The sequence below is a fragment of the Phoca vitulina genome, unplaced genomic scaffold, assembly GCF_004348235.1.
Source record: "Phoca vitulina isolate PV1807 unplaced genomic scaffold, GSC_HSeal_1.0 scaffold166, whole genome shotgun sequence".
NCBI lineage: Eukaryota > Metazoa > Chordata > Mammalia > Carnivora > Phocidae > Phoca > Phoca vitulina.
This window is the reverse complement of record NW_022589869.1, coordinates 11,450-24,741: the sequence shown is the minus strand read 5'-3', so window position 1 is coordinate 24,741 and position 13,292 is coordinate 11,450. Positions and strand designations below refer to the sequence as shown.

The 13,292-nt window shown below is 38.3% G+C and overlaps 1 pseudogene; it reads left to right on the top strand.

The window, feature by feature from the left end:
• The first annotated feature begins 9,678 nt into the window (after positions 1-9,678).
• LOC116628989 lies at positions 9,679-10,653 on the top strand (annotated as a pseudogene).
• The last annotated feature ends 2,639 nt before the right edge of the window (positions 10,654-13,292 follow it).

Sequence of the window (13,292 nt, the reverse complement as noted above, 5' to 3'; positions counted from 1 at the left end):
AGACCCTTGAATTTATGGACTCAATATTTGACAAAGTAGGCATTAAGAACAGTAGAGAAAGTTCAATATTTTGAACAAATGATTCTGGGCAAATTAGACATCCACTTGGAAACAAAATAGAATTTTAACTCTCTGCCTCCCACCATACATAAAAATCAGTTCCAAATAGACTGTTGATCTAAATATGACAGACAATACAATAAAGTTTCTGAAGGAGAATATGCTCATGATCTAGGCTATTAAGTGGGAAATAAAAAATATCATGCAGGAAGATATGAAAAATTTGGATTACAATTACTAACTTCCTTTCATCAAAAGACTTCCAGACCATGAAAACAGGGGAAAATATTTGCAAAACATAATAAGTAATAAAGGGGTTGTATCCAGATTATGATGAACTCCATAAAGCAATAAGAAAAGGATAGGCAACAACATAGAAAAATGAGCAACAGACTTAAATAAGTTTTCACTAAATAAGATATTCAAATGACCATAAACACATGATGACCTCATCAGGCATTGGGAAAATGCAACTATATCACATTGTGGCACCCCTACAAACTCATCAAAATGCTAACATTAAAAAGATTGATAATACCACTTGTTCACGAGGACATGGAACACTTACATGCTGCTGGTGAGTGTAAATTGATACAACCAACTTTGGAAGACTATTTGCCATTATCCACTAAAGTTGAAAATATGTAAAAACCAATGACTTGGCATTTCTACTTTTAGATACATACCCAATATGTATACATGCACATGTGTAGCTAGAGATGTATAGAATAAAGTTCACAGCAGCATTATTTGTAATAGGGGAAAGTTAGAGGGCGCCTGGGTGGCTCAGATGGTTAAGCGTCTGCCTTTGGCTCAGGTCATGATCCCAGGGTCCTGGGATCGAGTCCCGCATCGGGCTCCCTGCTCCTTGGGAGCCTGCTTCTCCCTCTGCCTCTCTCTTTCTCTGTCTCTCATGAATAAATAAATAAAATCTTTAAAAAAAAATAGGGGAAAATTAGAAACATCTCAAAGGTTCACCTATGGTAGAATGGTAGAATATGTGATATATTCGTGTAGTGAAATAGTCTATAGCAATAAAAAGGAAGTAACTACAGTTGTATGCAACAAAAACATGAATGTCATAAATATAATGTTGAGCAAAGGAAGTTGTATACAAAAAATTGCATACTGTAGGTATTTATATAGCTTTCAAAAACTGACCATTCCTGAGGTCATGCTCCCTTCCTGGAGGCAGCCTGTATCCAGTGCTGGATGCCAAAGGACCCTCCCAACTCCAGAGCTTGCCACTGAATGAAGTGAAGCTTTGGCTGTCATTGTCACCCAACTTCTCCTTCTACCCCAGGGTTTCTCAAACTCAGCATTACTGACTTTTTGAGCTGGCTAATTCTTTGTTAGAGAGGCTACACTATGCATTATAGGATATTTAACACTATCCCTGGCTTCTACCCACTAGATGCCAGTATATTTCCACATGTTGCTAAATATATCCTGGGGTGCAAAATCTTCCCCAGTTGAGACTCATGGTGCAATCTTGTCTCCTTCAGCCTCCATGGATGTTGATCCTGAGAGCATTCCCCAATAAACTTCCTGCATGCAAATCATTGAATCTCTGGCACACCCTGATGAGTTCTGTTCATTTAATAAACCATTTACACATGTGTTTATTGGTAAATTATACCGGTACTATGTAATTATACATTATATGTTATAGAATATAATTATAAAACATAAACAAAAACAATTGAAGAGGAGACAAAATAAATATAATTAGTAGTTCTAGCATTTTCTCTGCTCCCCAAAAGAATGTTCATTGGCACCTCCTAGAAAGCCTAAACCATGCAGTAGAGACCAGTGCTCTGGGAGGTGGGAGGAAACAGCAAAAGAAATGTAGGTAGAGCAATTAGTCTTAGTAACCCACTGAGGCAGGGAAAAAAGGAGAGAATAGTTACAATAAAGACTTGCCAGGATGGGGGGCAACAGATACATGAAAAAGTGCTCAACATCACTAATCATCAGGGAAATGCAAATCAAAACACAATGACATAGCACCTTGTATCTGTTAGAATAGCTATTCTCAAAAAGACAAGAAATAGTAAGTGCTGGCAAGGATGTGAAGAAAAGGAACCTTTGTGCACTGTTGGTAGGAATGTAAATTGGTATAGTTACTACAGAAAATATGGAAGTTCCTCAAAAAATTAAAAACAGAATTACCATATGATCCAGCAATTCCACTTCTGCGAATTTATCTGTAACTATGCAAACACTAACTCAAAAAGATACATGTGCCCCTATGTTCATTGCAGCATTTATACCACAGCCAAGATATGGAAACAACCTGTGCCCATCAATGAATGGATAAAGAAAACATGGTATAGGGCGCCTGGGTGGCTCAGTTGGTTAAGCGACTGCCTTCGGCTCAACTCATGATCCTGGAGTCCTGGGATCGAGTCCCACATCAGGCTCCCTGCTCAGCAGGGAGTCTGCTTCTCCCTCTGACCCTCCTCCCTCTCGTGCTCTCTCTCATTCTCTCTCTCGCAAATAAAAAAAAAAAAAAATAAAAAAAAAAAAAAAAAAACATGGTGTGTGTGTGTGTGTGTGTGTGTGTGTGTGTGTGTCTACAATGGAATACTCTTCAACCATTAAAAAGAAGGAAATCTTGCCATTTGCAACAACATGAACCGATCTTGAGGGCATTATGCTAAGCGAAATAAGTCAGAGAGAGAGAAACAAATTCTATATGCTCTTACTTTTACGTGGAACCAAAAAGCAAAACAAACAAACAAAAAACTGAGTTTGTAGATACAGAGAACAGGTTAGTAGTTATTGCCAGAGGTGGGATGGAGTGGGCGAAATGAGTGAAGAAAGTCAAAAGGTACAAATTTCCAGTTATAAAATAAATAAGTCCTGGAGATGTACAACATGGAAACTGTAGTTCATAATACTGTATTGCGTAACTGAAAGTTGCTAAGAAAGTAAATCTTAAAAGTTCTCATCACAAGAAAAAGTTTTGTAGCTTTGTGGTAATGGGTGTTAACTAGTCTTATTGTGGTGATCATAAACAAATATCAAATCATTATGTTGTACACATGAAACTAATATAAAGTTATATGTCAATTATACCTCCATTAAAAAATGAAAACTTTGGGGGCGCCTGGGTGGCTCAGTTGGTTAAGCAACTGCCTTCGGCTCAGGTCATGATTCTGGAGTCCCGGGATCGAGTCCCACATCGGGCTCCCTGCTCAGCGGGGGGTCTGCTTCTCCCTCTGACCCTTCCCCTCTCATGCTCTCTGTCTCCCATTCTCTCTCAGATAAATAAATAAAATCTTTAAAAAAAAAAAAAAGAAAACTTTGGGGAACGATAATGGCGATAGATAGCAAGATAGAAAAAGTAGTCAGTGTATATCCAGATGGCATTGATCGCTTGAGCAGGCATCAGGTAAATGGGATTTGTGGCTAAATATACTTGATTATGCCTACAAGCTACCCACTAAAATTCTTATAAAAATGCAATGAAAGTTTAAAAGCTAGCTAGAGGAGTAAAAGTAAAGATAAAATCATTAATTAAAGGTCAGAAGGAATTTTTTTAATTGTATCATTGTTGGATCAAAAGGTAAGTTCTTGAATTTCACAACATAATCTCTTATCTCTAAACTGAAATTAGTTTATCACATATTTTTAAGTGCATATTAATATAGCATCGTCCTATTAGAAATAAAGAGACATTATTAGAAATTCACACAGAAACAAGTAATGTAGTGAGAAATTTCATCCCATCATCAGTCCATTTCAGATGGAGTAGTAAAAACAAATAACAGAGGTTTTGAATAATCTAAGTAATAATATTGGACATGTGTTCTTTTTTTTTTCTGCATTTTCATTTAAGGCCCAAGTTTCTAACCTCTCCTGGAGCTTTTTCTGAGTGAGCTCCAGAGAGATGATCCATAAATTCTCAGGACCATGGTACTACCGGCTGAATTTTACCCCTACCCCAAATTCATTCATTTGAAAACCTAACCCCAGTACCTCAGAAGTGACTGTATTCAAAGGTAGAGCCTTTTAAAGAGGTAATTAAATTAAAACGAGGCTATTAGGGTGGGCCCTAAACCAATCTCACTGGTGTCCTTATAAGAAGAAGAAATTAGGACACAAAGAGACATGGGCGTAGCACACAGATGGATGACCACGTGATGGGGCAGTTAGCGGGGCGACCACCTGCCGGTCAAGGAGAGACTCCTCAGAAGAGACTGAAGCTACTGAAATTTTGATTTTGACTTCCAGCGTCCAGAACCGGGATAAATGTTTCTGTTGGTTAAGCCACTCAGTCTGTGGTATTTTGTTACGGCCGTTCTGGGAAACTGACGTAGAGCGGGAGCTGCCCCCACCTCAGTGTTCTTTTTTTTTTTTTAATTTTAATTCCAATATTATTAACATACAATGTTATATTAGTTTCAGGTGTACAATATAATGATTCAACAATTCTATACATTACTCAGTGCTCATCATGCTGCCTCTATGTTTTTTATCAATGTATCCGTCAAATTCCATGGCAGATTTGTAAAATATATAATATTATATCAAAAACAAAAAGAAAAACTTAAGAGTAATTTGATTTGTTTTTCTTTTAAAGATTTTTATTTATTTATTTGAGAGAGAGAGAGCGAGAAAGAGAGAGAGCAGAAGCCAGGGGAGGAGGGAAGAGGCAGAGGGAGAAGCAGACTCCCCACTGAGCAGGGAGCTCAATGTGGGGCTCCAACCCAGGACCCTGGGATCATGACCAGAGCTGAAGGCAGACGCCCAACCGACTGAGCCACCCAGACTCCCCAAGAGTAACTTGATTTGAACTTTTTTTTTAGGTAGGCCAAAGTGGGGGAGGGGAACAAGATTGATAAGCTTAACTACCTAAAACAAAACAGTCACCAAAAAATAATATTTATTGTAAGAAAATTCTAAGCGAAACTAAGAGCCAAATAAAACAGGAAAATTATTTAATCTCCAAAGAAATCTTAAAAATCAACTTTATGCCAGTAAAATGTAAACCTTAGATAAAATTGATATATTCCTAGAAAAATAGAACTTACCAAAATGAACTAAAAAAAAAACTATGTATTATAACCATTGAACAAATTGAATCAACATTATAAAATCTATCTACAAAGAATAAATCAGGGGAAATGGATTTACAGGTGAATTCCTAGCAAACATTCTAAAACCAGATCATTCTATTCATATAAAAACCCTTCAAGAAAATTTAAAAAGAGGACGCAAACATTCTCCAACTCAAATTAGCAGGAAAAAGCCAAAAAACATGAGGCCAACTTACAGAAGAAATGCAAAGAACAAATAAACATATTTTAAAAGATCCAAATGCACTAGTAAGCTAAAATTCAAATTAAGACCATAATTAGATGCCATTTTTGCTTCTCAAATTTGCAGTTATTTTGTGGGTGTAGCATGTTGAAGACGGGTAAGAGAACAAATTGTTACAACTTTTATGGAGAACAACCAGAGAAATTTGGCAAAATGTATTAAAAGCGTTTTTAAAAATATGTGTTTTAAATACAGTGATTTTCTATTTATAGGAATGTATTTTCAGCAAATAATCAGAAAAGTGGGCAAATGGGTATGCTTACCATAATATGATTAAATAAGAGGAAAAATTGATTAAGATTATAATATTCCTATATGAGAGAATGATTAAATGCACCATATAAATATTACATTTTCTTTTTTCTTATTTTATTTTATTTATTTTCAGAGAGGGAGAGGGAGGGAGAGCATGCACAGCAGGGGGAGGGGCAGGCAGAGGGAGAAGCAGGCTCCCTGCTAAGCAAGGAGCCTGATTCTGGGACTCCATGCCAGGACCTTGGGATCATGACTCAAGCAGAAGGCAGACACTTAACCGACTGAGCCACCCAGGCATCCCTAAATATTACATTTTCAAAGGATATTTGGTGAACTAGAAAAAAAGATAATGATACCATAACAGATAAACACAGCAGAATACAAAATTAGAGCTGAAATGTAATCCCCACTTTATATGAAAAATACTGAAGAGAAAGACATTAAGGACATCAAAATCTTTATGGAGGTTATTTTTATGTTCCAAGAACATATGATATTTACTTTTTAAAATTCCTCTGTGGTTCCCAAGGTTTCTGCAAGTATATATATCACTTTCACAATCAGAAGAAAAGCAAATATTTTTTAAGGTGTCAGGTGCACTTACCTATAGTGTGAAAAGTTCTAGTTAGAGTAGGGGTGGGGCAGGAAAAAGGTGGACTTAACCACTAAAGGAACATTACAGGAGAATTAACGAGAATCTGTAGAAAGTACAAAATATTTGTAGATAGATAGACGCAGATTTTAATCTTGGTTCAGCCATTCATGAGATAAGTCTTCCTTTGAAGCTGCCTTACCTATAGGCTAAAGTCTTCCTTGTAGGGCTCTTGTCTTAAATAGGTGAGGTTATATATTTAGTATGCCTAGCACAATATTTAATATAGTGTATGCTTTCCATAAAACTTAGATCCTGTCCCTTTACTACTACCTGAATCTTATCTTTTGAGCTCTTAGTTTTGATCTTTTTGCCTAAGATCAAATTGATGTTACCAGTATTTCCACTATGACCAATTAAAACTTAGTTCCATAAGGCCCTGTCCTTGCAAGGTAAATTTTACTTTATTTTATTTTATTCTTTTTTTTTTTTAAAGATTTTATTGATTTATTTGACACAGAGAGAGAGACAGCTAGAGAGGGAACACAAGCAGGGGGAGCGGGAGAAGCAGACTCCCAGCTGAGCAGGGAGCCCGATGCGGGGCTCAATCCCAGGACCCTGGGATCATGACCCGAGCCGAAGGCAGATGCTTAACGACTGAGCCACCCAGGCGTCCCACAAGGTAAATTTTAAAATGACATTCGGCACAGCTAAATACGAAAATACATCTCCTTCAGGCATAATTAATTGAGAGGAAATAATTCATCCAAAGAGGACTAAAAAATGTATTAGCTGAGTTGACAATTATTTGACTGATCTTACTGATCATTTCAAAGTCAAAACAGTTATACATGGAGACAAAGTGAGTCAATTTATTAATTAGATAATATCCTAATTACCCATCTTGTTGTCCATCAGTAATTTTTAAAAGCACCAAAAAATTCCATATTGTTGTGACAGGCAAAATAAGAACTCTTTTTTGTTGAATTATTTCATAAACTGTTCTTATATGTTCTTATTTTATTTAAGATTAGGTAGAGTTTCACAGAAGTATTAATAGAATCAATAAATAGTGATAAGTAATCAGTATTTGCTGTTGATAATTTTTTGTATGGGTTTTATGGAGTTGATTATAAAGAACTTGAGGGAACACCAGGCACCATGTTTCTAAAATATCTGCCTTGTTTAAATATACACAAAACAGTATTATACATTTATACATAAATATTTTAGATTAAGACAACTGTTTGAATAATGACTTTGACCAGCCTATATTTCTACAATTTGAAGCAAGCATGCTTTGTCATGAAACCTTGAATTAACCAAGAAAACATCTCAGTGTGCAGAAAATGAATTTTGGCTTTGGGGGAGTAATGCTCTGCTTCTATCACAAAGCTGAAGAACTGAGCGGTGATGTTTGCCTGACTGTTCTTTTCAGCTGAATGGAATGGAAAATTACACAAAAATTAAACAAAGAAACTGCCTTGACTTTCTCAATTGCTTGGAAGTGGAAGTGTTTATTCAAGCAATTTACATGGTGGCCTTGGCCCACAGTGCCCTTGATTATCATAAATTGTTCTCCAGAGGTGTAAGAGAAGCTGTTGGAGGCATACACTTTCTTCACTTTGTCCCTGCTAAACTCCATCTGGTCTGGATTTTTGCATCCAACAGGTCTTGTGGTTTCCACCCTCGTCTTTTTGTGATCCAACCATCTTTTCAGAATATGAATCAATTCCTTTCACTTCCTTACCTAAAACCCTCAAATGGCTGCCTGTCGTGCTTAGAATAAAATCAGAACCCCTAACCACAGGCTACAAGGCCCTACAGTCTCTGGCCTCTGACTTCATCTTACAATCCTCCCCGCTTCTACACTGGGCTCTACCCATACTTTCCTTTTTACTGTTGCTCAAACACATCAAATTCATTCCCATCTTAGGACACTTGCTCCTGCTTGCCGTTCCCTTCACCTGGAATGTCTTGCCCTAAAGACTTACCTATTACTGTTTTGTTGTTGTTGTTACTGTTTTTCACTCAGGTCTCAGGTCAAATACCATCTCCTCAGAGAGATGTTCTAAAACCTCCCAATCCAGAGCAGAACAGCCTTGCTGCCTAGTTACTTTCCCCTAGGCCCGTGCTTTTTTTCCTCCATAACACTTGTCACTAGCTGACATTATTTTATTCATTATTTATTTTCTTATTTATGGTCTTTCTACTCCTAACTAAAGTTTCATCTTCATAAAAGCAACTATCTTGTGGATCATATTCACTGCTGTATCCTTAATATCTAGGGTAGTGATGAGCACACATTACTCAGTCCATAGATACTTGAACAAATAAATCCGCTGTGCAATGCATCAATTGGGATTTTTTTATTTGCAAGCAACAGAAACTAACTCTAGCCCATTTAGGCAGAAAGGCATTTACTGGAAGGCTATCACATGGCTCTCAGAAGAGCCAGGATAGCTGGAGAAATAGGCTTAGAAGATAGGCAGGAAGCACAGCTGGAGAGTCAGAATCACAATGAAAGTGACACCAAGAAACTGACCAGAAAAATGCCACCCTCAGCCCTGCTATTCACGGGCACCAGACATTCTACTATGGTTGTCCTCACCATTGCTGCTACTGGACGCTGGTTGCTGCTGATCTAACACTCAGACTGAACCCTCCTGCCTGTGTTTCTTTACTTCTCCTTTTCCATGCTTGATTTCCTTGCAGCAACAATCTCAGCTACCTGTTTACAGCCATAGTTGAAGGTAAATTATGAAAAAAAATAGTTTCTAGCCTTTGGGATCTTTATAGCGGAAGGTGGGTCTTGTCTTATCACCATAAAATCAAAAAAATGTGAGAAGCAAATTACTGCTTTTTATATTTTATGATTAGCCATGACCCGGAAATACATTGATCTTGCTGCCCATAGCCAGTCTTTCCATTGATTCAATAATCATATATTGAATGTCTTCTATTTTCTCTTTTGATAAATGGTTATTGACTCAATGAATGGCTAGGGAAAGGTGATGACAACCTCAAGACTGGTTATAATTAACCCCATAAAATATAAAGAGCCAGGCAAAAGCCTAATGATCTCAGGTATCGATAGGGAGATGTAAAACACTGATGAAAGAACAAGGCTTCACTGCAAGGCCAAGGGTTCATAATCATGTGATCTCCCTTTGCGAAAACTCATCAGAGCAGAGACAGAAGATTTGGACTCTAAATCCAGAAGTTGTACACCCTCACTGAGTGGGCAGGTCTCTAAGCCTTGTTTCTTTACCCGTAAAATGAGAATATTAATAAAATTATAGCCTTCTATTACTGCCTCACCAAGTTTTTCTGAGGATCATATGACACAATACACAAGTATACTTCAAAGAATAAAAGATAGGGCTTTTTTCTGCCCGTGGACGCCGAATAAGCATCGTTAAAGTCTCCCCTCCACCGCTGTCATGTCTAAGTCAGAGTCTCCCAAAGAGCCTGAACAGCTGTGGAAGCTCTTCATCGGAGTTTTGAGCTTTGAAACAACTGATGAGAATCTGAGGAGCCATTTTGAGCAATGGGGAACACTAACGGACTGTGTGGTAATGAGAGATCCAAACACCAAGCGTTCCAGAGGCTTTGGGTTTGTCACGTATGCCACTATGGAGGAGGTGGATGCAGCCTTGAACGCAAGGTGGATGGAAGAGTTGTGGAACCAAAGAGGGCTGTCTCAAGAGAAGATTCTCAAAGACCTGGTGCCCACTTAACTGTGAAGAAGATTTTTGCTGGTGGCATTAAAGAAGACACTGAAGAACATCATCTAAGAGATCATTTTGAACAGTATGGGAAAATTGAAGTGATCGAGATCATGACTGACCGAGGCAGTGGCAAAAAGAGAGGTTTTGCTTTTGTAACATTTGATGACCATGACTCTGTAGACAAGATTGTCATTCAAAAATACCATACTGTGAATGGCCACAACTGTGAAGTAAGGAAAGCCCTATCTAAGCAAGAGATGGCTAGTGCTTCATCCAGCCAAAGAGGTCGAAGTGGTTCTGGAAACTTGGTGGTGGTCGTGGAGGTGGTTTTGGTGGGAATGACAACTTTGGTCATGGAGGGAACTTCCGTGGTCGAGGTGGCTTTGGTGGCAGTCGAGGTGGTGGTGGATATGGTGGCAGTGGGGATGGCTATAACAGATTTGGTAATGATGGAAGCAACTTTGGAGGTGGCGGAAGCTATAATGATTTTGGCAATTACAGCAATCAATCCTCAAATTTTGGACCCATGAAAGGAGGAAATTTTGGAGGCAGAAGCTCTGCTCCTATGGTGGTGGAGGCCAATACTTTGCCAAACCACGAAACCAAGGTGGCTGTGGTGGTTCCAGCAGCAGCAGGAGCTACGGCAGCGGCAGGAGGTTTTCATTACTGCCAGGAAACAAGGCTTAGCAGGAGAGGAGAGCCAGAGAAGTGACAGGGAAGCTACAGGTCACAACAGATTTGCGAACTCAGCCAAGCACAGTGGTGGCAGGGCCTCGCTGCTACAAAGAAGACATGTTTTAGAGAATACTCATGTGTATGGGCAAAAAACTCGAGGACTGTATTTGTGACTAATTGTATAACAGGTTATTTTAGTTTCTGTTCTGTGGAAAGTGTAAAGCATTCCAACAAAGTGTTTTAATGTAGATTTTTTTTTTTTTTTGCACCCATGCTGTTGATTTCTAAATGTAATAGTCTGATCATGATGCTGAATAAATGTCTTTTTTTAAATGTGCCGTGTAAAGTTAGTCTACTCGGAAGCCATCTTGGTATACTACCCCAACAGTGTGAAGGTAGAATTCCTTCAGGGTGATGCCAGGTTCCATTCGAAATTGATTTGCAACCTGCTTGGGCACAGAAGCCATTGTCTCCACAAACCTTGGTGTAGTTGAACTGACAGTTACTGTGTTGTGACCTGGAGTTCACCATTAAAAGGGTCACCCAAGCAAAGTCCTGGAGTTTATTTGGTTATTAATATGATTGTTGGCACATCCTACGCAATATATCTAAATTGAATTATGGTATCAGATAAAATTATAGATAGGATTAAAGCTTGTGTATCATCCATTATCATGTGTAATCAATAAACGATTTAATATTCTCTTGAAAAAAAAGAATAAAAGATAGGCAAAATACATGTAAAGTATCAGTATTATAAATAACAAGATCTATTGCAATTGGGGGCCATATCTATCCCAATCACAAGAGCTACCATGTATTTATCCTTTGCTAGGTATCCCAAACACGCATGGCCCCTCATTCTCTCAATCTATCTTCCCCTGCCAACCTGCCTGAGTACAAGTATCTTTCTTAGGTCTGTACCAGATCTACTAGATCCTCTTAAGGAGCCTCTCCTTCCTTCTTAGCCTCATGCTTCCTGTGGGGAGATTTTAGTTAAACTAGCCATATTCTTGGTCTCCCTCCCTAGGAAGGGCTTTGATTGATGAGAGTTTGGGGGGTAAGAAAGTGATTCTCTTTAAGACTGTTAAGTACTAATAAGTCATTTTTGCCCTCTATGTCATGTTGGCTATTTTGCCCTATACTTGACAATAACTCTGCAGGAAATGTAATTCTCATTATGATGTTTATTATGTATATGTATGATTTTATTTACTGTAAAATCTTAGATCTTAGAGATTTGATTTGTTCATGCAGTGGTTGGCTATGTCACATATAGAATATTTTATGTATATTAATTCTAGGCAAATTTACCCTGAAAATATTTTAGCAGCTCTACCTTTATTCATAATCAAAGGAATAAAGACTTTCCACTTGTGAACACTTTAAAATGTGCATTAATTTTAACTCGCTAACACGGTAAAACATGGGAAATGTGATATATAAAGAATGAAAACACAAGTCATGGTGCTTACAACACAAGAGAAGCACAGTGGGAAGATTTTTTTTTTTTTTTTTTTTAAGCCTCTGCTCAACAGGGAATAGAAAAAAGAAAACACAAATGTCTCTGTCCTGCTCAGGGAAGCCTTGCCTTTGTGTGCTATTTCCCGGCAGATGAAAAGGCAAAGAGAAACTCCAGCCTGCACAGCTCCCCTGGGATTTGAAAGAACAAAAGAAAAGCAAACACTCCCCTGCTTCCAAGAATGACAGTTAGGCAAGAATAGTCTGTCTTTTCTTTTTGTTTCTTCTTCTCCCTTATTATTAAACAACAACAAAAAAGATTAGTGATAAAGCAGAAATCCTTTTTAAAATTATTTCTGTTTTGGGGTCAGAGTTTAGCATTTTTTGGAAAATTACAGCAAAGCTTAATTTGTTCCCCTCCTTTGAACATTCATCATTAATTCCCAAGCAGATTTTAATTCTTTCGTGATACACTCAAAATTTAAAACTTCCGATTTCCTCAGGTTATCTGTATTATTGAGTACCCTCAGTTAATGCTGATTTGCAAATGACTCCCTTAGAGTACCTAAAACCTCTCAAAGCCTTATTCCTAGGACTTCAGCTCATCTTAGTGTCCACCCCAGTGATGTGCCGTGACAATGAGCTGCCGCTAGGACAGACTCAAAGCTTAGTAAGAATATTATCATGCCACAGTTCTGAGCTCAGTTATTGTGCCAGGCTCTTGGACCCATCAGTGGCAGGTGATTTGAGACATGCTAATGGATGGCTAACGTTATGCTGAAGGGCTCAGTCCCAATCCACACTGAGACAGGAGCTTCCCTGCCCACTTCTGTCTCCTGAACTTTACTCTAAATAGCAGGACATGTGTGGGAGCCACATTCTTGTTCAATCCAAAAGACACTGCCACCAAAATAACATCTGGCTACCGCATTTAGTATCCGCATCCTCTAAATCCTGGCATGTTAAGACAGGTCCCCCTCTGTGAAATCCTTTATTTATGTTTCTTCCTGACAGTGGGAATCAGACATGGAGATGAATCATCTAAAGAGAGCAGGATCTTCTTTGGAAGTTCTGCCAATGAAATCCACAAATGCCTTTGACTTAAGAGCAACCATACAGCCTGAATTGGATGCTCTTGATCCCTCCTGTCCTTAACATCCTATTCTTCTGGGTTTGCTCTTGACCATCTG